Here is a 26,607-nt window from a genome sequence, read left to right on the forward strand (position 1 = left end):
CTTACTTAACTTTTGGATCACTTCATTTCGGAAATTACTCTTTTTTGTACTTAAAGGCCCCCCTTCTTGGTTCATACCTGAGAGAAAAATGTTCAGCAAACTCGGCTTGATATGCTGGGGTGGAAGAAGAACGCCTTTTGGGTCCACGAGAGACTCGGCAACGACTTCTTTCTCGCTAGTGTTAAGATTTCTTGCAGGCCAGTCTCATTTAATGGAATGCGATTTCCTACCCTACTGTCCCACAAGCATAACGAGCAGCAAAGTTTTGTGTACCCCAGTTACATTCCTAAGAGTATGAAAATGACTTTTAGATCACCAGAGATTTTCCATTTGTGTTCATGACATTTGACTGAGTCCAAGAGGGCTCTCATTACTGCATATGTCTCATTCATGTGGACTGCATGACCAACAGGAATAGAAGGAAGACGGTTTCCATTGTGAAGTAACACAGTTTTCAAACGAGGCTTGGAGGAGTCTATAAATAGCCTCCATTCAGTTGGATCATGATTCAATTTCACAAATTTCATCATGCCATTAATCTCACAGTAAAAGAAGTCGGTCAAACTGTGCGTCGCTTTGATGTGCTTACAGAAGGTACATAGCAGGAGTTTATTTGCTGCTAAATAATGCGTTGCAGAAATTTTTAAACATTCACAGTCCAGTATTTACGTGCATATTATTAAAAAACATTTAAAATTACCGCAGAACCCATATTTAGCTGTAACCCCTTGAAAAACTGGTAATATAGGAGAGAAACCCATGGGTGATTTTAAAAAATTGGTAAAAGGGTAATGAAATCCGTATTTACATGCATCTTCTTAAAAAAATTGGTAAAATTACCCCATTGCTGTAAATGGAGTCACATGTTGCTGAAAACGGCATTGGGTGCGATACTCTGCAAAAAGTTTCGCCAAGCAGGATAGTACCATTGGGTGTCATAGTAATATGGAAATTTAGGACTATCACCTGAATTAGCTGATGGTGCTGCTGTTGTCTGAGCGAGATACAGTCTACAATTGCCAAGTCCTCTCTCAGAATACTGAGAACGCTAGGAAGGATGAAAGCATAGGAGATTTTTTGCAACAGTTTTGGAGAGGGGACGCCTATCTGGGTCGTAAATTAACGTCTTTATGGTGATGGTTAAGCGCAATACTCGTCTGTCATCTTGGTTATAAATTATGATAATAATATCGATAGTTATGGCCCATTAATTGCAGTTACAATGACAATTGTTCTCCACTAATAATATCGTAAACAAACTAAATAAACATAACATGGGTCCAAATGAGCCGTATGTTTACATAAGGACACCAGGGAAAGTGGTCAATTTGTTTACTTAATTAATTACTGGGTCTTTGTCGCGATACAGGCATAGTTCCACGACTCCTGAAGATAGTAATTTCATATCAGTTTGGTTTACAGTACATGAAATTAATAATAAGCTTTCTGCATCCTGTTCATCAGAGCTCTTTCTCTCATTGTGGCCAGGTCATAAAACTGACACAATTATCCGTTTCTGCTGGTTTTCTATGTTAATACGTGGCAACTTCCAGCTCTTAATAATTTTCCTTACTCAAGTTACATTTTGAACTCTTTTAATACCAATATAACAAACCCGTACGAGTATGTTTTAGTTTACAATGCAATTCCGTCGGAGTTTTTCTCTTTTACATAAATTTTAATGCCAACCGGAATTTCTCACATTTAGGTGCATTACGGTGGGATGTGTGTCGTGATAATCTTAAAAATACTTTGTACACACATGCTCATGATCTTAATTACGCTCTCGATGACAACAAAATGCACATCTATCTGCATCGTTTAGAGTTTACTTCTGCAACTCTAAGTGTTGTTTGTGAGTCTGTTACTAGAATATGTCTTTCATATTGACGAAAACGCCACACAGTCTCCCCTTACATCCTTCGACAGGTTCTTATTTTCGGTACGGTAGCGGCGTTATACAGATGTGCAAGTGATTCCATTCAAGAACATGGTCATGGTATTCCTCGCACACATGGTCTGGAAGTAAGATTAGTGTCTATTCACGTATATTCTTGATGGACGCAGCCATATGGCCAGTGCGGATCGAGCAGACACGACTTTAATTCACTGCTTACTGTTTCGTTTCTCGCCCTCCGTCCGTCTCAATTCTGATGAAGACGAGATAGTGCCGTGGGTGCGTCTTATCCGATTCCCATCGGTGTGGCTACACTCACTGAAAAATTCATGTGCGTACCCGGCGCCGAGTGTCACAGCAGAGCTGCTTGGAACGAATCTCGTGACACAGAGTTCTCTGGTCGATCTCCTACTGGAAGACTGCTGAACTGGAAAGAGTCTCATGGGTGAATCATCTGTGATCCATCCTTGTATAACTTGAAATTACAGCATACAACTCGCTGTCATAAAATCCTGCACAGATTCCAGTAGCCAGAACGACACTCTTTTATTTTTCTCAACATTACGTTAAGAAATAACACTATTTCTTTCGCAGTTTTTTTTTACCTTCTTGTGCGCTCTTTATTCGTCTCTTCAGCTTGATTGGTATTGTCATTTGAATTCTCTCTGGTGCTTCCTGGTTTTATTATGCCTTTCTGTTGTCACTTTTAATAGAGAAACAAATTCAGATTATCACTCTTTAATTTTATCCTAGTTCCTGACTGCTCATAATTTTTTGTGCTCCAGAGAAATAGTTCTTCAATAATAGGGCAGAAATTTTAAACGAAGAAGATTCGTTTACTTGGACATCTGCTTCTTAAGTTAGTCTTCTCGTTTACTATGATAACTACACCAGAGCTGAGTCATCTCAAAAACATAGAATTTCTTTACAGATGTTATAATTTTTACCAAAGATTCCTAATTTGTTTTTTTTTTCACCCCGTTTTCGACATATTAACTGAAAACGGTATCTACAAACTGAATCCCTTGTGGCACACCTTATCCACAATTGTCACCTGCCATTATTCTACAAACCTACGTCTGTTAGGCCTTCCCAGTTGCTCTCCTGTCTCTATTTTTCGCTCCTCATCAAAAGGCGAATCAAGATATCTTTCACATAATCAATATTATTTCCTTCAATCAACAATTCTTGCAAAGTATTGTTTTTTATGTAATACTACCGTCTACTGAAAGCATAAGGTCAGAATTGTTGCTATCCAATCTTCACTTTACTGAAAATGAAAACAGCAGCATTCAGCGATCTTTAGAGTTCATTTCTTGTCTGTATTTTTATTACCATCATTAAACCTTCCCTTAAAAAACTTTTTATGTCATCTGCAGTAACATAAATTCAGTGTAATTCTGCATATTTCATTTCTACGTATTATAATTTCATTTCTCCATTCGACGTTTCTTGACATTTTTCTTTCTTTGACAAAGAGAGTACTCCAAAGTACGGTCTGCCCTTCTATCGGCCTCGTTTATTATTGTGATGATTTATTTACCCTTCATAAGATCGGTCAGTGCTGCATCCCATTACTTTTTCCTCGATATACATTCCACTCATGCTAGTCATTTCGCCGAAGAGAATAAAATTTTCTAAGAGCATTTTTCCTCTTTTATGTTTCCTGGTTGAATATGATTAGAGTCCGAAATCCAGTGTCCAAAACAACAGAAAATTTCAAACAGGTCTAGGCCGATATTAATCAACTAGGCGAGAGTTTCAAGCTACATTCTTTGCTATAGCGTTTCACGAAACTCGTCAAACACATTACTCAGTTCTTCAGTCTCCTAGTGAGGCATGGACTCCGAGAGAAATAATTAGTCTCCCTTGTGGTTAATTATCTTTGGCGAAGAATTTTTGCACTTCACTGTCATCATCTACAGTGATTGATCGAGGCCTCTATGACGTACGGAGACGTTATACTGACCCAGCACTCAGCTACCAGAATGCTATCTTTCTTTAGATACTGAATAATTAGTTTGTGATGTCCTAAAATTTGTCATGCGTCCAATGGACAACAGATGTGTGACAATACACTACGTAGCCAAATATTACCATTTAAGGAATTAATATGTGCCTAACTGTTTACAGTGCCCGCTCTCGTTGCGGAGCTTCCATCTTTCTACAGAAGATGGACAAGGTTTCGGCATTAATGATCTCATCTATCTGTAAACCGCCGTGTACAGAAAGTCATATACCGTTTACCACTTTCGGACTTCTTCAGCTGCTACAGCGTTCTGGCATAGTGGTCGACTATTCCAATGATTGTTTTAAACATTAGGCAATCGATTTATAATACATGCCAACGCTGACTGTCACGGTCGTTAACGGTAAAAATGCTATTATACCACTAACATGACTGGATTGTTAATTTACAAAACTGATAGGAGGTTTTGGCATCTTTATGTTATTAATTTTTTACTAGTATATCTGTTAATGTCTCATATTATGTTTGTTACTAATAAACGATGGTGTAAAATTTTTAAAAAATTACAGTATGTTAGCGATTTCGCAATATCATGCGCTTCAAGATACTGACATACTTCGAAGTTGACGTATAAACCCTTACAAATAGCTGGGTGGCAATCTGACTAAAGAAACTGTATCTGAATTATGAGTCAACGTCACAACTCAATGATGCATCCATCAACAGCTGACAGTGGAGCAATGTTCTTATATTAATCTATTGTGATGAAGAATTGTGATATTTTCGTTTCAGATGGAACTTCCGACATCACTCCAGCTTCATGCCCTGTATTCTCTAGAGAGAGATCTCTGCGATCTAAAGTCAAGGATGTACGTTTTATTAAATGTAGTATCTTCAAAAATAAGGCTAGTATCAAATTAGTTGCATTCAAGTGGACAACTTTATTAAGCTTTCATGGTCAGCTTGTACGAAAGCGACCTGGATGATCACAACAAATTAACAATGTCTTGCTAACAGACTAGCTGTATAGCTTTGTCCACCTATTATAATTGCTAAACTACCACATTCGGATAATATTGACGTTATTACTGTACGTACCACACCGTAAGCTATGTATACGCATGCATATCATTACATCTCACAGATATAAACTGAGATTTACATAAATAGGACGTTTACTGAATGGACAGTTGTTTCATTAAGGGAAGTGAGGCGTTTTTATTGTGAATTTTTTTATCAAAACATATTTGCATGTTAGGATTACAACAATAAGAGATGAACATATATTGTTACGTCGAAATCACAAGCAGGTCTAAAGCACGGTCGTCAATAAAGTACAACACTAAACAGGGAAGACAAATTTATTAAGGGACAGCAAAGTGCAACCACTATAGAATCCATCACCTGGACGTGGTGTGCAGGAATTTAAAGAGATACAATCTTTATAGATTTCAAGAACTTCCCAGAAATATCTACGTTCTGGAATAATACCTTTTACCTCGCTGAAAATCCGCTTTTTTATACTTTAACAAACTCTTACACAAGCCAGCCGCGGTGGCAGAGCGGTTCTAGGCGCTACAGTCTGGTACCGCGGGACTGCTGCGGTCGCAGGTTCGAATCCCGCCTCCGGCAAGGATGTGTGTGTTGTCCTTAGGTTAGTTAGGTTTAAGTAGTTCTAAGTTCTAGGGGACTGATGACCTCAGAAGTTAAGTCCCATCGTGCTCAGAGGCATTTGAACCATTTTTCTTACACAAGCCCCTTAAATTTCGTAACTATAGTTACGTCTTCCAGACTCGAAAGAACGGCCTTGTCTATGCAACAGAATTTCGGAAAAATCCTGTCCCGTCAAAACACATGTTGCCGTAGGTTACACGATAACACAGGCCTACCTGTACGACAGAGTACTGGAATGCCGTCATGGCAAGTCTCAAACCCTCGCCATGTTACAATATTTCAATTTTATTCTTATGTGGCGACAAGCAGTACACAACAGTATCCAGTTTCGTATGTGCAAGTTACTGAAACAGTTATACTTTGTGACCAATTGCCATTAACTTTGTTTGTTGCATTTGGTAACACTATTTAAATTCATCACTGTGGCCAAAACATTTATACGGAATTACGAAAGGCTCTGTTCGGGGATTTCGGCTGGGACGCGTAAAACCAGACGCTACACATCACTCAACGAAGTGTTTCTACTGTTATTACTCTGGCAATATTAACATCACTGTTTTTCTAATTTGAGCCTTATGTGCTGTAATTGGATTGTTGTTACACAAAAAAAAAAAAAAAAAAAAAAAAAACAATCGACTACTGATTCCAAGGCAACTGATGGATATAGGATCTCTGTCGTTATGTTTAACCCACTTGAACGGAAGCGCTACCTTAAACTTAACACTGCTTACCTCTAATGTCGTTTTGACACTGTCGTTATATACGAAACTCGTTCATTGCAGGTACAGAGAAATAGATGTTTGTGACGCACCTCATCAAACCTCCCGAAGTAAGTTTTGTAACTTGTTCTTACGGCCGCCAAGCTCTGAAGGAGCTAATTAACATTATTAATTCTGATATTTTCTGTGAATTAACAATCAGTTCAGTTGCTGCATTTGTACTCCAAATTCAGATGGAAGCCATCATTGTCGTTTCTGAAGCCACGCTTAAGCAGCCATCTTTAAAACTTTTACTTTTGTGATTGCTGACAATGTTTATTGGATTGTTTACTTTCACCCAGAAAAATTTACGTCATAAAATAGAAAAACAAAGGAGACTAATGCGCAGGCCCTAGATTTAGTTCATTTTAAATGAACTTTGACAGAAGTTCATCATACTTTGACTTGTCCTAGTTTGGAAGAATGCAAATACGATTTTTGAGGTCATAAATTTAGCGGAAGTTATTATTTGCATTATACGACGAATGACTGAGGATCGTGATGTGACTGTAAGTCAGTTCATTGTTAATAATGAACTGTAATATCGGACACTATTTTAGATTCACACTTGCACATTTATGACCGTTACTTCTTGTAGTTATGAGTCTACTAAACAAACTGAAAGTCTTGCCTCTTCATGGTCGTATCGTCGAAAAACTGGTGACCAATGATATCACATTGAGTCTTCACGTCTCTGGCAAAAAATTTAAACGTTGAGTGACATGACGCTCCCCAGAGACATTACAGCTTGTTGCAGCGGCAGCCATGGCTCAGTAAATTTCACAGCATCACAAGTCCGGAAATTATTGCATTCGTGACTTTAGAATTTAAGAGCGACTTAATAGCGTGCAAATGAACGCCACATACTTCTGCGAGTCTTTCGACGCATAATTCACCACAATATTAATTTAACATCTGCAGCCATTGACAACGCATCTTCGCATCTAAAAACTTCACTATACTCTGCTCCCTGCTACTTTTGCGCATGCCAACACGGAGCATGCCAAGTCAACAGACTAATCAACATCATTTAATTTCGCGGCGAGATATTTAATTTGAAACGACTCATAACTTTAGCCATTTCAGTAGTGCAGTCATTTACAGTTATGAATATAAATTTTGAACTCTTTGACTTGTATAAAAATCTTCATTTCGCAAATTACAAAGGTATCTATATTTCTAATACACACATATCGACATTAATCGAAAATTGTTTTCAAAAATTGTTAAATATAGTTGTTCCGTTATATGGTTACTGGTAACGCCGAAAAATCTACCACACATAAGTAGGATTTTGCAGAAGGTATCAATGCGTCGGACTTGTTACGTACTTGCGATTACTCCTGCTTCACCAGGCTCCAAATTTCAAGCAGTGATGAGGAAACGAACTTCGATCTGAATGTGAAGTCTGAAGAAATATCAGTAAATTGCACTTGTTCTTCAGTGCTAAGAACTGGTGGAATTTCTGTACAGAAAGACACTTTGATGCAGTTGCGTTGACAACTTCTTCTGGAATGTGCTTCAGAAAGTAATAAATTATTTCTGTTAAATAATTCACACGAACGTAGGCGCCTGTCTTTCATTCAGCTTAAATTCGTTGGCTTCTGAAACAGTGTGAAGAGCAGGGAGAAAGTGATGTATACCTTTATCATCCTACTTTATATACCTCTATATCTCTCTAAATGCTGAAATAACGTCTGACAGTTTCAGAACATAGGTATCATTAGCTTAAGGGGATACATTTAATAAACTCAGTTTTTGAAAGATGTCGCAAAGAAATGTAACATTTAAAACAGAGACATTGTCTCGGAACTCAAATGTTCGTTTTGAATAATACAAGAGTAAAGTTCCTTTCCGACTTCTTAAACTTTTTTCAGTACAATTTCAGGTGATACCCATCGAGTGGGGCATATTTTCCTCAACTCCAATAACAACGCACATTTGTTGGGACCTCTCGCCTTAAGTGATCGACTTATAGTGAAGTGTACCACTGGGACCACTGAATCACCTCATGAAGGGGAGGGCTCATGTATTTGATGCCACTGCTTCTCGGCGATTAAGACAGTAAGCCCAGGTAATGTCGAATGAGGATCCCCTTTACGAATGAGATCTTTCTATCTTTTGCATCCTTCTGTCCTACAGTGACTTCCATCTGAATACAAGGCTACTCAGTTTTCCCGATGTATGTTCGAATACAGTTACTTTCCTGCAAAGAAGAAGATCTTCATAAAATTAGTTGTCTTTTGTATGCCGCACGTATCAAATTACATGTAAGACGTTTTGGCTGATGTGTGTACTTTCATCCAACTGAATATCGAAATCAGTGTTACCTTTCAATTTTTCAGCCAACTGATCTGTAATGTTGTCTGCCTTATAGAATGTAGACTAACGTCTGAGTAAGACACGATCGCCACTTGCTTCACCGCTGGGTCACATATGATAGATACCATGTGCAGAGCAGCCGGCAAAATAATGTTTTCCGCTACGGTGTTACGTTTCTTGCACTTTTCTATATGGTAGGAAATTCGGTAAAATGAAAAAAGAGCCTATGAAGGTACCTAAAATTTTTTAGTTGAAGTTCGTTTCTTGTATCATTTCTGTTATCTTGTGGGAAAAAGCCTTCTTGAGGTTTGTGTACCAAACTACAGTGATTTGACTTCAAATGTTGCTTCATTTTATAGCGAAGCACGTTTCAATTAGATAGGACTTTCCAACAAATGATACTCTGCTCTACACGAAAAACAAAAATTAAACTAACTGCCGTCATATCTCCTGAATTTTCGTGTCAATATGTCTTTAGAACAGCATGATATATTTGAAATACTACGTATTCTGCTGACATTTAAAAATTTCTTCTTGTGGACAGAGGAAGACAACTCTCAGAAGCCAAACAACAATTAGAAACGAATTGACTCGACAAAACTAACGTTCTACGAATGATTTCTATTCGCAAACAAGTGGGTCACAAAGAACAATTTGACTGCCATCTACTGCGTAGCTATAGTAGCAACACGTACTTGCCGGTCGCCTAGATATGACTGCTAGTGCACACATTGCTACCTACTCAGAAATATTATTTCTGTGAAACCGTTGCGACGCCCCAGCAGTAAGACCGTGACGCCCCTGCGATCCACAATGTGTAGTTTGAGAACCTCATCAGTACGAAATTGATCTTCTTCATTCCGTAAAATCGCAGAACGACGCTGGCTATGCAGAGCACGACACCCTTCTATGGCAGTTGTCCATGCAGTATCCAACTGGAAACCGCCGTTCGGATTGATAAAGGCCTCAGAAATGGGTATGAAGGTGATCCAGAAGTTTAATGTATGGGTTGTAATTACTATGGCATCGTACATCATGGAATAACCACTAGCAATACTGTGTTCGGCGATGGAGAACTTGTTGGTTTGGAGAGGAATGGGCCACTTGAGTTCCACAATGTACAGTTCACGTCGTTTTCCCTTCGTTAGATTTCTCGCACTCGCAACGAACGCTATGAACACCAACGATCTTGTGCAACTTTAAGTCATGTTAGACCGATCTCACAGGCACCGAGATTTTTGATTCCGGGCGAAATATCACTTTAACCTCATTTACGGTATCAGGTCAAATCTATTCGGACACCCCTAGTGCACGTTTAAGCTGCATCCTCGCTCCTGCCACCTCACAGCTCGCTGTTGCCACGTCACACGTCGCTGTTAGCCGGTAGCGTTGTTGCTTTTACGCTGCAGCGTCGCAGCTAGCTGCCCGTCAGGAGTAATCACCATGAAACAGTTCGCATATCGGCGTGCTAGCTGCGTCGAACGTGGCGCTGTTGGCGTGGCCTTGGAGCAGTCAATCACGGCTCACGTTTCTGGACACACGACGATGGTCCCAGCGCAAAACACAAACGAGCTTAATATCATCCCTGGCGATGACTCTAGCGAGCAAGCGGGCGAGCAGCGATATTATGGGTTAAATGGGCGACGACTGTAGCGAGCAACGGGACGAGCAGCGATATTGCAGGTAAAATCTACATCAACATCTACATTTATACTCCGCAAGCCATCCAACGGTGTGTGGCGGAGGGCAATTTACGTGCCACTGTCATCACCTCCCTTTCCTGTTCCACTCGCGTACGGTTCGAGAGAAGACCGACTGCCGGAAAGCGTCCGTGGGCCCCCGAATCTCTCTAATTTTACATTAGTGATCTCCTCGGCAGGTATAAGTACGGGGAAGCAATATATTCGATACCTCATCCTGAAACGCACCATCTCGAAACCTGGCGAGCAAGCTACACCGCGATGCAGAGTGCCTCTCTTGCAGAGTCTGCCACTTGAGTTTGCTAAACGTCTCCGTAACGCTATCACGCTTACCAAATAACCGTGTGACGAAACCATCGGCTTTTCTTTGGATCTTCTCTATCTCCTCTGTCAACCCGACCTGTTACGGATCCCACACTGATGAGCAATACTCAAGTATAGGTCGAACAAGTGTTTTCTAAGCCACTTCCTTTGCTGATGGACTACATTTTCTAAGGACTCTCCCAATGAATCTCAACCTGGTACCCGCATTACCAACAATTAATTTTGTATGATCATCTCACTTCAAATCGTTCCGAACGCATACTCCCAGATGTTTTACAGAAGTAACTGCTACCAGTGTTTGTTCCGCTATCATATAATCATACAATAAAGGATCCTTCTTTCTATGTATTCGAAAAACATTACATTTGTCTATGCTAAGGATCAGTTGCCACTCCCTGCACCAAATGTCTAGTCCCTGCAGATCGTCCTGCATTTCGCTGCAATTTTCTAATACTGCCACTTCTCTGTATACTACAGCCTCATCGGCGAAAAGCCGCCTGGAACTTCCGACGCTATCTACTAGGTCATTTATATATATTGTGAAAAACAATGGTCCCATAACACTCCCCTGTGGCACGCCAGAGGTTACTTTAACGTCTGTAGACGCCTCTCCATTGAGAACAACATGCTGTGTTCTGTTTGCTAAAAACTCTTCAATCCAGCCACGCAACTGGTTTGATATTCCGTATGTTCTTACTTTGTTTATCAGGCGACAGTGCGGAACTGTATCGAACGCCTTCCGGAAGTCAAGAAAATGGCGTCTACCTTGGAGCCTGTATCAAATATTTTCTGGGTCTTATGAACAAATAAAGCGAGTTGGGTCTCACACGATCACTGTTTCCGGGATTCATGTTGATTCCTACAGAGTAGATTCTGGGTTTCCAGAAATGACATGATACTCGAGCAAAAAATATGTTCTAAAATTCTACAAGAGATCGATGTCAGGGATATAGGCCTATAATTTTGCGCATCTGCTCGACGACCCTTCTTGAAAACTGGAAGTACCCGTGCTCTTTTCCAATCATTTGGAACCTTCCGTTCCTCTAGAGACTTGCGGTACACGGCTGTTAGAAGGGGGCAAGTTCTTTCGCGTGCTCTGTGTAGAATCGAATTGGTATCCCGTCAGGTCCAGTGGACTTTCCCCTGTTGAGTGATTTCAGTTGCTTTTCTATTCCTTGGACACTTATTTCGATGTCAGCCATTTCTTCGTTCGTGCGGGGATTTAGAGAAGGAACTGCAGTGCGGTCTTCCTCTGTGAAACCGCTTTGGAAAAAGATGTTTAGTATTTCAGCTTTACGCGTGTCATCCTATGTTTCAATGCCATTATCATCCCAGAGTGTCTGGATATGCTGTTTCGATACACTTACCGATTTAACGTAAGACCAGAACTTCCTAGGATTTTCTGTCAAGTCGGTATATAGAATTTTGCTTTCGAATTCACTGAACGCTTCACGCATACCCCTACTTATGCTAACTTTGACATCGTTTTGCTTCTGTTTGTCTGAGAGTTTTTGGCTGCATTTAAATTTGCAGTGAAGCTGTCTTTGCTTTCGCAGTAGTTTCCTATTTTTATTGTTGAACCACGATGTGTTTTTCCCGTCCCTCACAGTTTTACTCGCCACGTACCTGTCTATGTGCCGGTAAGCAACAGTGGGTTCGATTCATCAACTCCAGGGCATGCCGGCGAGCAGTGAGCAGCCAAGTGGGGAAATAAATTCACTCCTACGTAGTGCACTTGTGGTCACGAGATGATAACTCGCCAGAACATAAAGAGGCGGGGAGTATTCTGTAATCAGTTGAGCAGCAGTAACTGCAGAACTGGCTGGCCAGAGGAGCTCAGTGAGTCTGATGTCAGTTGAGTAACAAATCCATCGGGGACAATTAAACGCTTCTAAATCTGCCCAAGCTCTCTGTAGGTGAAGTGACTGTGTGGTGGAAACGCGGAAGAACATGCTTCTAAGGTATGGTCGTGTTTTTTCATGGTTAGAGTGTAGGCCCTTTATTGTGCTTAATAAAATGCTTAGTAAAACACTAAATCAATACATGGCAGACCGCATATACGGGTGTACAGGGAAGTTGAGCATTGTGGAGGGTTATGATCCAATGATGTGAACGGAAGATATCACTCCTAAGTTGCAAAGTGCAGCTAGGAGTCCAGCTAGCACAACGGCTATACTAATGAAGATAAAACAATGAAGTGCAATGGTCAAGACGTTCCTCATAAGCCACATATTATTGTAGTGATTGCTAAGTGATGCTTGAGCGTATAAAAGCGAGACGCTACTGGAAACGAGTGCTTTGGAATGATGAATCACATCATGTTCTGTGTCAATCCGATGGAAGTATTTGGGTTTTGTGAACGAATTCCTGGATAATGTTGCCTGAAATCATGTGTAGTGCCAACAGTGAGGTACAGGGAAGATGCTTCTAAGGTATGATTGTGTTTTTTCATGGTTAGAGTGTAGTCCCTTTATTGCGCTTAATAAAATTCTTAGTAAAACATTAAATGCAGAACGATATGAACACATTTTACGGCATTGTGTGCTGCATACAGTAGAGGAATGCACCCTCTGTGAGGTTATCGTCTGAGGACAGTAATAATCCTGAAATGGATTGGCATACCCATCGTCTCGAACCAGCGGGAAAATTTCAGGACGAGTTAGAACTACTTCGCTCCAGATTGCAGCGACCAGGCCCCAGCGTCCTACATGACTACCTTCACTGATTTCGGATCTTGAGAAAGAACGCTTTGCCATTTTTCAAGAGATATTCGAACACCTCATTGAATGTGTCCCCAGTAGAGTTGAAGCACACATGAAGGTGAGCCGTGGACACACACCATACGAAGGTCCTCTAACAGCGATGAGAAGTATTCCAACATGCTCTGAAGCAACGCAATCGCAGTGACAACAGTACACACCACGCTGAAGACGTCGGGGTCTTAAACAAGGGAGCTCTTGTACTTTCAACAAACGACACCTGATAATAGCCAGAAGTCTCCGCGAAGAAACATCATTGCAGCAAGTACGTCATCCAGCAGTTCGATCAAAACTGTATGGAACAATCTGCACCCTGGAAAAGTTTTAAATTTCACAAAAATTGATTAAATTTTTTTTATTTTCGAGTTCATAATTAAAACTGATAACGACCCTTTGTAGGTGGGTACAATGACAATCCGATTATCCTGAAATGTGTAACAGTAGCGTTCCAACTAAACAATATTCCACATGTCAACGCTCAGTACAACCAACTCCCTGACTGTGAAGCTAATTACATTTTCTGTGTTCGGTGTATGGAGCCCCTGTCATTTTGGTATGTGTGTCTCTCTCTCGCTCACTTTTACATCGCTGCTAGAGCACCGCACACGGCACACGTTTTCTCTCCAGCAGCAGTGGAATGCAGAGGTCAGCGATATCTGTGGCCAGTGCGCGTGATGCGCGTCACGCCCACCACGGTGTATGTGCGTCCGTCTCAGCCGGCACACAAAGTGACGCCTGGCCCTGTCTGTGCTGGTGGCACACAAGCCACTGAGGCGGCCATGCGTTGCCTGCATTTGACTGCGCGCGTGAAAGCGATGTGCGTCGCAGCGCGCACGCACTCTCTCCAAATTACGCAGCAGCCTTTAATCACTCAGGCGCCATAGGCCACACGCCAGCTGCCGCAGCCTTGAATAGAACGCTGTTATTAGGCGCTCATAAAGCGTAGCAAAGCAAGCAGCTTCATGATGGTGCATCGCTTGTAGTCATAACAAGAGTGTCCAATGGCTCACTGACTTGAACATAGTTATTTTTGCACTGAAGTGAATGGCATAGCAATCGGCAGAAAGCGCTGTGTTGTCTCCAGTGAATCAATACCAACCCACGTGCTTGTTGTTAATTAACCAATGTGCAAGGTTCAGGAGAGCGTGTCTGTTACATCACGTGCACCAGCGGTAGTCAACCTCGCGGCGCCATCCCACCAGTTGTGACTGGGGGAGGGGGAGAATAGGGATAGGCGGCGCGTTTTCCCTTCCCTGTGGGTTGAGAGACGAAAAACTTGATAAAGAGGGGAAGTGTGTAACCTAAAGAGGGGAAGCAGCTGCGGGGGGCAAGTGTTCTGTCTGTCTCTGAAATTGACTGTTTTTAATTACTAATAAAAAAAGTGGTTGAGATTAATTTATTAAATATTATTGTTCTTGTGTAGTTTTGTAAGAAGACTAGATTCATGCAGTTCCTCACGGTAGTTTACATCGTGCGAACTTCATCTCTGGAAAGTACTTTTCAATTCAATATACGTTACCAACAGACGTATGCTTTAGGTTATTTTATTTTATTTCTGTGATGGCACCGCCAGACACCACACTTGCTAGGTGATAGCCCTTAAATCGGCCGCGGTCCGCTAGTATACGTCGGGCCCGCGTGTCGCTACTATCAGTGATTGCAGACCGAGCGCCACCACACGGCAGGTCCAGTCTAGAGAGACTCCCTAGCACTCGCCCCAGTCGCACAGCCGACTTTGCTAGCGATGGTTCACTGTGTGCATACGCTCTCATTTGCAGAGACGACAGCTTAGCATAGCCTTCAGCTACGTCATTTGCTACGACCTAGCAAGGCGCCATGTTCAGTAACTGTAATGAATTCTGAACAGATAATATTGTGAATCATGTACCGTCAAGAGCGACGTTCATCATTAATGGATTTAAGTGAAGTATCAAACTAATTACGTCCGCTTTCTGAATTCTCATTCCTTGCCATGTTCCAGACCTCACGTCAGTATAATTCCTCCCTCCTCACGCCAGCCTGCGTGAGCTAAAACGCGTGCATTTCGGCCTCCTCTAGTAACACGGTGTTGGCTCTTCTGTCAACACAACAATTTCGAACGCAGCCAGTTTCGGCAGTTCATTTTGCCATCGTCAGGCCCCATACGCTTTTTTCGAATCAACGAGTTTGTATCATAGTGCCATGAAACTGGATGCCGTGAATCCCAATGGTTGTGCAACAAATTGAACGAAAAATTGACACCAACTGGTCACGCTTTGTAAGTAGGCTGTTTATGTTTTCTCTCTGTAAGTAGGCTGTTTATGTTTTCTCTATGTAAGTAGGCTGTTTGTGTTTTCTTATTGACAACGTTACGTCGCACTCAATATGAAAATCACTGGCTGTGCTGTGTGCAGTCTGTGGCTGCTTTGCATTGTTGTAATACTCGCCATTGTAGTGTTAGGCAGCTGGCTGTGAACAGCGCGTAGCGTTGCGCAGTTGGAGGTGAGCCGCCAGCAGTGGTGGATGTGGGGAGAGAGATGGCGGAGTTTTGAAATTTGTCATGAACTGCTATATTTATATATGATGATATCAAGGTAAATACATTGTTCGTTCTCTATTAATATCTTTCATTTGCTAACTATCCCTATCAGTAGTTAGTGCCTTCCATAGTTTGAATCTTCTACTTAGCTGGCAGTAGTGGCGCTCGCTGTATTGCAGTAGCTTGAGCAGCGAAGATTTTTGTGAGGTAAGTGATTTGTGAAAGGTATAGTTTAGTGTTAGTGAGGGCCATTCTTTTGTAGGGAATTTTGAAAGTCAGATTGCGTTGCGCTAACAAAATATTGTATGTCAGTTTAAGTACAGTCACGTATAATTGATCAAAGGGGACGTTTCATATGTCGACCCTTAGCCTAGGATACCTCACTGGAATCTTCTGATTTTCTCTTGTAGTTTGTGTATTTAGTGTAGCTTTTGTTTATTGCTAGCGCGTAATTGTAGAGAGAATCCCCTTTGTAGTTGTAGCCTTTCATTGTTGTACAGTAAAACAGTTGTGGCATGCATATAGATTTGCACCAAGTATTTCGCAGCTACGCTTGCAATTAACTAGATATTATTTTCAGTGCTATGGTAATGTGTTCTCCTAGTTTTGCACTTCAAATTGTGCTTTTCTGTGTTATCGTGTGAAATATTGTGACGATTATGGCGTGTGAAAAACGTAACACTAGGCTCCAAAGTAAATTGAGAAACGATAGTGACGACGAGCGTAGCTTGCCAGCACCACTGGGTAATGAATTAACTAATGTTCAAAGTAGTAATTTGGTAATTGCGCATAGGGAAATGGAGCGGGCGGCAAACAATGGTGTAGACAGTGAAACACGTAGTGAACAGGGAAGCGTTATCGATCGATTGGTCGGCAACAGCTCGCCTCAGGAATCGGGAATGACAGAACACAATATTGCAAATACTACAGACTCAGGTTTTGGGTTCTCACCGTTTTCTCAAATGAGTCAAGACACATTTTCCGCTTGTCAAAATCTCAAAAAGTTAGACACAATGGAACAAAATCAGAGACAAACACAGCAAAAGTTAGACACAGTGGAACAAAATCTTAAAAAGTTAGACACAATGGAACAACACCAGAGACAAACACAGCAACAGTTAGACGCAATGGGACAAAATCTTCAAAAGTTAGACACCACACTTGAACAAACACGTGAAGATTTAACTAGTGAGTTACATAACATTGAATCGAAATGTAAAAAAGTCTGTAATGACATAAAAACACAAATTTGTGAGCATTTTCAACCCATTTTTTCGCGGCATGAAAATGTATTACAGAATCACGAAGCAGCCATAAAAGAACTGCAAACCATTGTTCATGAAAATCACAACACCTTGCAAGCTAAAATTGACTCAGTTGCATCTACCGATTCGGTTACGCAACTTGCAAAAACTCAAGAAAACTTAAAGGACACAGTAGATACGATTTCAACACAAATGGACACTCTGAAACTTGGTTCAGAAAAACACGCTGAGGAAATGTGTTCACTATCGGAGAAAGTAGCCGAACTTTCGGATAAGGTCACTAACTTATCTACAAAGGTAGATGATGATCTGAATGACACAAGACCTGTAGCCTTCACTGACACAGAAGAGTATGAACAAATTAGAAAATTCAAACAGAATCAAAATCAAATTAATACGCAACACCAAAGAGAAATCCGGGAAGTACAAGATCAGCTGACTCAGGTAATACAAGAATTACGTATTTCAGAGGCCACTCGCGCTCCAATACGGGAAGAGGGACTTAGAAATACGGAACAACCACAAAATAATAACACAGGACACTTCGGAAGTTATGAAAGAAATTGGCAAGGTGCACCGAATTTTGAAATGGAACCGCCGAAACGACGTAACAATGACCGATATGCGACTCGCCGACATGATGACTTTGACTATAAGCTGTTCATTACTACACGTAAATTCAAAACATTTAAGAATTCTGGCAACGACATTCATCCACAAGCATGGCTCCATCAATTCTCTCATTGTTTTCCTCCCAACTGGTCGTTGGAACACAGATTAGAATTTATGTGTGGCTACTTGGAGAATGAACCAGCTGTAAGAATGCGATCGGTAATTCACGTTTGCCACAGTGAAGGAGAGTTTTACCATGCCTTCCTCTCAGCATATTGGTCTCAAGCCACACAAGATCGAGTAAAACATAGCATCATGATGATGAAACACTTTGAACAATCTGAATTTTCCAGTCTTGTCAAATATTTTGAAGACATGTTGCATAAGAATCAGTATCTGTCAAACCCATACAGCCCCTCAGAACTTATCCGCCTTTGCTTGATCAAATTGCCTGAACATTTACGACACATTATTTTGGCAGGACGTTGCAAAGACGACATTGAAGCATTTCAGGGACTGTTACAAGAACTGGAAATTGACACTGACAATCGCGGAACGCAGGAGCACAACAATTACAGATCACATCCGTCGCAATTCCGCGATGAAAGAAATAATAACTGGACACGACAAAGCTATTCTCACAACACATATCGTGACCAAAACAGACACCACCCGTACGACAACCGTTGGCAGAGTAGTAATAATTACAGGGAAAGATCACCTCTCCGCGGTAGTGACTATCACAGACACAATCAGAGAAACAGACAATATGGGAACCAAAATAATTATTATTACGGGAGACAGAATAACTTTAGACGCAACGGTCCAGCGCGCAAATACGATTCAGGGAGAAATTCTCCACCACTTAACCGACAAGAAAGAAACTACAGGAACTACCGACATGACGACAGACGATGTGATCGTAACGACAGACCTGAATTGCATCAGAACAGGCGGGATTTAAACAGGGCTGGGCCCTCTCGGCAAGGCGAATTTGTGGAAGTTAGGCCTCCTAATCCCAGTAACGACGCGCAGCAACAAAGAAACAGACAATGACTCGCACAGCAGGCAGCCCCGTGCGCCCGCTGGCTCCGAGAAAAAATAACATAAGACGCTAGCCTGGAGAAAAATTTTAGCATTCTTTACCACAACATGATAATTGCGTTGAAGTTGAAACTCTGCGTACTAGGAAGAGTAAAGGTTTACACCACATTTCACATGTAAAACCGTTTATTGAAAGATAATCTGCTTTTTAACTTTGTCTTTGCCATTTAACTTTTCACTTTACATTACTAGTATGCTGTGTTAGACTTCAGAAACTGCTAACATACAACAATGTTTGAAGTTAAATATCCAGTCTAGAACCTAGGGAACATTTTTAAACAGAAATTACGAATGCATTGTTATAGTGAACAGACGACACAGTGTTGTATTTGTACATTCTTGCTTGTTAGTTGCACGATTACGTAACGACTATCAGGCTTACATACTTAGAACATTTACCAGTACTGCTAATGAGATTTTAATGCAACATTTTGGTTACCTGAAAATACATTCTGTATTTAAAGTACTTTCTGTGAGATACCAGATGACACAGTGGTTAGTTTATGGGACAGCTACACGATTTATATCACGACATTACTAATGTGTGACAATTTACATTGTTGCTGTTGCGGAGTATCTGTTTTATATCTGCACAGTTTTTCTGTATTATTCTGGAAAGCAAAACATGTTTTAATAGTAACTTTTGTGATATAGCTACAATGAGACAGCCTTTTCCGTAGCACAACAATACGTTACAGCACAGTAATTTCTTCATCACAACAATAAGCGTAATAACTAAGATATCTATACGCAAAGCATTTCACTTTTGTTTATCATGAGGTAAGTACATTGGCTTCTGCAGAACTTAGCTTTCGGAGGAAAATAACTACGACACTTCCACAGAGATTATCTTACAACAAGATGCACATTTAGCGCTACAGGACACGCATTTCAGTGATTAATTTTGTACTTAAAACATTTATTTTTAAAGATTTTTGAATTACAAAGAAATTTTTCCGTGATACATTTCATTCCATTGCTGTAATCTGTAACACCTGAGGGTATAATTACATTAAACTTCAGGGGGGTATACGCCTACTTTGTGTACCATGTGTGTGGCAACCACAAGGAACCCTAGCTAATATGGTATTTGCTTATACAACTTTACACATCGGTACCATATTTCTCTAACACACAAATTACACAGCTATCTGTTCATGTAACTGAGAGATAAACTTTTTTTATTACATCAGTGACATATGTTTACGCAATTACACACTTGGATAACTTCACACTTATGAAACTGTATTTTGTCTGTACTTTGTAAACTGTTCATATTTTTTTGGAACCATTGTGATACTATGAGAGCTTTGAATGATGTATTTGGTATGGATTCATGATTTTTAAAGTACGTTTGAGGCAGATGACACTTTTGACATGAGCAGAGAATTTTTTAATTATTGGAGGAAGCTACGACGATTTTGAGATTTGACTGAGGTGTTATGATGTTATTTTTACGACGACGATGTGTATTATGCTGCTGAGGTATGTTTATGATTAATAGGCTGAGGCTATATGAGTTATTTGATTATGCTTCATATTTATAATGAAGAAATATTGACGAGTGTCGATGGATACGTATATGTGTAATAAGGTAAGGAGTAATGAATAGTGGGTAGGGACTCTTGACTTGTGAAACAGGATGTTGGAAACCAAGAATCGTACTTTAAGAGTTATGAAATGTGTGTAAATTCGTGACTGTATCACAATGCTGACGAATATTTTATTTGGACACTTATATTTATAGGATTTTCTTTCTACAGATTTGCAACGCTAATTCTTGACCTGTGAAATATTTTTATATGAGACTGCCACTGTAGCGGAAACTGCTGTCGTAAATATTTCCGTAAGAAAGTTAAGTGACCACCTGCACGTAATGCGTCGTGGGCACCCAGCTGTGTCAGACGCCTGGAGAAAAAGCCATTAGCGCGTGCCTTTCAGAGCACAGAAAAAAAAAGGGAGGCCATTATCCTGGCCATTGTCATTCCTTTAAAGAAAGCATCGCAAATCCGACACGCTGATTACTTGGAAACATATCGTACTTTCTGATATTTACTGAAATGCCTAATGAAATGACAAGAAATAGTTTGTCTACACACCTGACTATGACTACTGTCTTCCTAGATGAGAGATTTTTTTACTACTTACGAAATGCCACATGACTATTGAACGATGTTCTTATGCTTTGCTTTGTACGTAGTTGCTTATTTCATTTGATATCTAGTTTCTAGCTGCACTGCAGCATTGGTTAAAATAAAATTTTATAGATGTACTAATATAAATATTTTATGTCTACAGATCGAGTAAATAATAATTTTTTTAAAAAAAAAATGAGGGAGCACAAAATGACATTTACCTTCACAGGAACTGCATTCATAATTTTCTTTTCATGTAATTGGTAACTTTTTGGTAGAATAACTTCTTGTGGTGCACCACTTTAATTACTTAGACATTAAGATGTGATTATACATTTCCCTTATCTGCATTGTTATCTTTACTGTAATATTTTTTTCTGCTTGAGCTATGTCATGTTTAGATATAAGCTGCTGTTTGCCAGGCATAGTGCTACTGAACTTTAATTTGTGTTACTCTGCTAAGCCAGATTTATTTTTTTGCTGCGCATTGCCTCATATTAGTTGTAATGTAGATTTGCTTGGTAATTTAGATTTACTGTAGCTTGCTTTGCGATTTTCCATTTTTTTTTCGTTGCTGTTTATAATAATTGTTTTACGTGCTGCTGCATTGCCTCGTCCCTTAGTTTAGCATCTGAGCTCAGTAGATTTAAGTTAGCTTAAGAGGGGTAGACTATATAAGAAACTGACTATGGAGAGTAGGTAAAGAATGCGTTGCGAAGTTATATGAAACAGACTTGGGCTAAAATGAGTATTGTGCACTGAGAAATAATTATATTGAAAAAAATATGAATAGAATACAGAAAACAGGTATAGATAGGACTTTTTGGGAATAATGTTGAATGAAGGGAGATCTCCAAGAAGTAAAGAAAGTTTTGTTTGCAAAATACTGCAGTACAACAAACCCTGTCCTTTCCTTTTGTATTATCCCACTATATGTTTGTGTACCCTTGTGTATTTGTTTTCTTCCTGTCTCTGTGTAGTTTCATAGAATTTTTTTTCTTTTAATATTAAGCTACATTCACTATGATGAGGAATACTGTTATCCTCGAATATAATTGGCATTAATAATATGTTATTTACCTTATAAATATGCTTACACATTATTTATTCTGTTTCATATTAATGCTCATGTGTGAAGTTGATGTTTCGAAAGTGATTCTGATCTTTTATTTTTGTACTCATGTCATAATTCCTGTAACACTGACGTATATGTCTATTTCTATTCTTTTGTAAAGCCCCTATTACTACAAATGTTATCTGTATTGTTATGTTCTTTAATGATGTATTTTGTACCTTTATTGTATTCTTATGTTATAAAATGGACTGTTAGTGTTTGCATGTGTGTTAAAAATACAGCAAGGGACTGGATAACAGCATTGCTGGATCTAAGGACAATTCCAGAAACTTTGTGAGTGCACAAGTGGTGGTTTATGGACTTGCTATATTGTCCGCAAGACTCTTCGATGGTGAATGTGCACCTGCACAATCGCAACAGATGGCTGCTGGCCGTCTCTACAAGGACTACAGTGGGTCTGCACCTTTGATGACCCACCAATACCATTATTTCTACAAGGACTGCAGTGGGTCTGCACCTCTGGTGGCCCACCAATACCGTAATCTCTACCAGGACTACAGTGGGTCTGCTCTGTGATGACCTACCTACCAATACTCTTCAAAATTACGACTGACTCTGCTGTGGGTTTGCTCCATTGTGGCGCATTACCTGTCTGCATGTCAAGAGTCAGCACTGTCTTTCCATTGGAAGGACAACACTACTTCTTCAAGACAGCATGGAAATCCACTACTTCTGTGTGCATTTTCTTTTACTGCCCCGACTTTGAGAAAAACACTACAATTTTACTGTGATGAATCAGGACTGTCTTTATAGACTGTGAGAAAATTTTAGCTTTTGACCAACATTGTATCAATAAGTGTGTGCATTTGATTTCTTTGTTATTGTAATTATGAAAAATTTTATCAAATCATTATTGGCCACTGCCCAAAAATATTTTGTAAAATTTTTTGAGGGGAGCATGGGGGCTATGTAAGTAGGCTGTTTATGTTTTCTCTCTGTAAGTAGGCTGTTTATGTTTTCTCCATGTAAGTAGGCTGTTTGTGTTTTCTTATTGACAATGTTACGTAGCACTCAATATGAAAATCACTGGCTGTGCTGTGTGCAGTCTGTGGCTGCTTTGCATTGTTGTAATACTCGCCATTGTAGTGTTAGGCAGCTGGCTGTGAACAGCGCGTAGCGTTGCGCAGTTGGAGGTGAGCCGCCAGCAGAGGTGGATGTGGGGAGAGAGATGGCGGAGTTTTGAAATTTGTCATGAACTGCTATATTTATATATGATGATCTCAAGGTAAATACATTGTTCGTTCTCTATTAATATCTTTCATTTGCTAACTATCCCTATCAGTAGTTAGTGCCTTCCATAGTTTGAATCTTCTACTTAGCTGGCAGTAGTGGCGCTCGCTGTATTGCAGTAGCTTGAGCAGCGAAGATTTTTGTGAGGTAAGTGATTTGTGAAAGGTATAGTTTAATGTTAGTGAGGGCCATTCTTTTGTAGGGAATTTTGAAAGTCAGATTGCGTTGCGCTAACAAAATATTGTGTGTCAGTTTAAGTACAGTCACGTATAATTGATCAAAGGGGATGTTTCAGCTTTCGTTGAATCTGTTGCACAACGATTGGGATTCACGGCATCCAGTTTCATGGCACTATACGATAAGCTCGTTGATTCGAGAAAAGCGTATGGAGCCTGAAGATGACAAAATGAATTGCCGAAACTGGTTGCATTGGAAATGAAATAAAATAGCCTAAAGTATGCGGCTGTTGGTAAAGTTTATTGAATTGAAAAGTCATCTCTAAGTAGCTACTGAGACCTTCCGAACTTCTGAACTGTAGTCATGCCTTGTGATTCCTCTACAATTCCCCCCTCCCCCCGTAGCCTATCCTCCACACACACACAGAAAATTGGAAACTTGTCGGAAGTTACTATAGGACCAAACTGGTGAAGTCATCGGTCCCTAGGCTTAATGTACCTAATTTACGCTAAGGACAGTACACTCACGTACCCATTCCCGAAGGAGGTGGTGGAGGATGGAGGGGGGGGGGGGGGGGGAAGCTGCGCGAACCGTCTCTCAGACCAAGCGGTATACACACACAGACTCACGAACCTCATTTACAAAACTGATGATCCCTTCATGCCTCGGGATTTACTCTGCTCCTTCATTTAACCAAACTGTGCCTACATTTTCTGTTTACCTCAATTCGATTTGGTCTTCATCATTAATTATTCGATCTTACCATCTAATCCTCAAAATTTTTCTGCAGGCGTATGTTCATAATGTGTTTTTTCCTGTTGGGCTTTTCGTCCATGTTTCACTTTCGTACAAGGCTACACGACTGACAAATACTAGAGCAGAGTATTCGTAACATTTATATTTGTATTAAAAGTTCACAAATTGCTCTTTTTCAGAAATGTGTTTCTTGCTATTGCCAATCTGGAGTTTATATCCTTTCTACTTCGGCCATCTAGACAGCAAAACTCTTTTGCTACTTTTAGTTTTTCTTTTTCTCAGCTCATTCCCTCTGCATCGTCTGCTTTAATTCGACAATTTTCCGAGACCTTTGTTTCCTTTTCATTCCGTACAATTTGTTTTCCTCTTCATTCTTTACAAATGCTCTTTAAACTCCTTTGTCATCTCTGGCACAATTACATTGTGTTTGGCAAACAGCAAACTTTGATTTCATCTTCCTGCACCTTAATTCGCAGAGAGTTGATTTCCTTTAATGCTTGCTCAATGAACAGATTGAACAACATCGGGAATAGACTTCAAATCTTCCTTTCATGTCGTTCGAGTCTTTCAATTGCAGCCTGGTTTCCCTATCATTCCTAACTATTCTTTCCCTGTATTTTATCCCTGCTTCCTTCAACATTTCAAACAGTACAGTCGAGTCAATATTAAAAGATCTTTATATACGTCTACAAATCCTATAATCGTAGGTTTGCCTTTCTTTAACGTATCTTCTAAGATAAGTTGCAGGGATAGCATTGCCTTGCTAGTTCACAAATTTCTCTGGAAGTTTCAGCATTATTTCAGTTTAACATGTGACCTTAATAACTGAAAAATACTAGTACCAATATGAAAACGGTTTAAATACATATTCCTAGAAAGCTATTTAAACTCTCAAAATCTGTGTGAAGTCTTACTTGGAGTCAGTAGGAGTGTGCTTAGTGGACGAGCTCAGGCAGAGTTCGAACAGGGGAAACCTACGAACCGACTGCACATGTACGGCTCCTTGTGAATGGTCGGTATTTTCACCAATGAAGTTGCATGTATGCATATAGTGAGTAAAGCGCCAAGGAGCACAGTCATGATCTGTGGCATCCATTCAGTGACATACCCTGTACACATTTCTCAAAATACATGAAGGCAAGAAGTCCTTTTAGTATTAGAAAGGATACTTGAAAATTTAAATGATCCCTTCTTTTACTGAACTACGACCACCATAGGACCTCACTTGTAAACAGATGATACCTAATGGAGGCTTCCAGATGAAGTGATCGTCTTCGGAAATTACTTTGTGATATATTAGGTAGGATTTTCACTTTTCAAGCTTTGAAGCCAAAATCTAGGAAACGATGAATTGGTGGAAAATTATTGGGTAATGTTGCCTTCTAAATCTCATTATTTACAACTAAATACGACAACTTATCTACAACTTCGGAGGTATTACTCACAGGCAAAGAAGTAGTTAGTAGTTGATCAGGCGTTACATATTGTAACCTCCCCACAAAAATTTGAAAGACAATAATTAAATGTAACGAGAATAGAACCTAGTATAAAATAATTTATTGACAATGACAATTAAATGAAAAATAGCAATCTGAGCCATGTGTAAGCTCCCCACAAAAAATGAAAGTCAATTCAATAAAAAATGAAATCTCAGTGACAATGAAAACGCAAATAGACCGAAATGTCGATCTTAGGCCCTGATTAAACTCAAATTCTTACCTCAGTAAAACTGCATCTGCTCTTATTTTTCGCCATAGCTTGGAGGAAATGGATCGCAAATATTCTTTGAATTTAAGTGAAATTTTTCTTTAAGGAAATGCATGGGAAACTTTCTTTCAATAAAAATGTTTGTTTTGTTAAAATGCTTGGTTTGAAAACAAAATTATTATTGGGGCGATTCTTTAACAAATTAATTACACTTAAGATGCATTACATTATCAGATGAGCGCAAATGCTGTTTCATTACCTTATTTAAAAATATACCTCGTCCTGAATCTTGACCAGAGTCCCATGTCGACGCCCGGCGACTCCTCACACAACTCCGACTGTCTCTCGCGCGCTACTAGCCCTGACTGAGTGCAACTAGCAACTACCACTACTGACTCCCTACATGCAACTGAACTCTCGCGCGGTCAAGCGCAGACTAGCAACGAATAAATAACTCTCTGGTCAGAGATTCTGTCATGCCTCGCCATCGCTGTACTAAATACATACGTGTTTCAATATCCATCGATGAAATCAGTTCCTTTCAGAAATGACGTAGTTCCGAGAA

Source organism: Schistocerca americana, chromosome 3, assembly GCF_021461395.2.
Source record: "Schistocerca americana isolate TAMUIC-IGC-003095 chromosome 3, iqSchAmer2.1, whole genome shotgun sequence".
In the NCBI taxonomy this organism is placed as follows: Eukaryota; Metazoa; Arthropoda; class Insecta; order Orthoptera; family Acrididae; genus Schistocerca; species Schistocerca americana.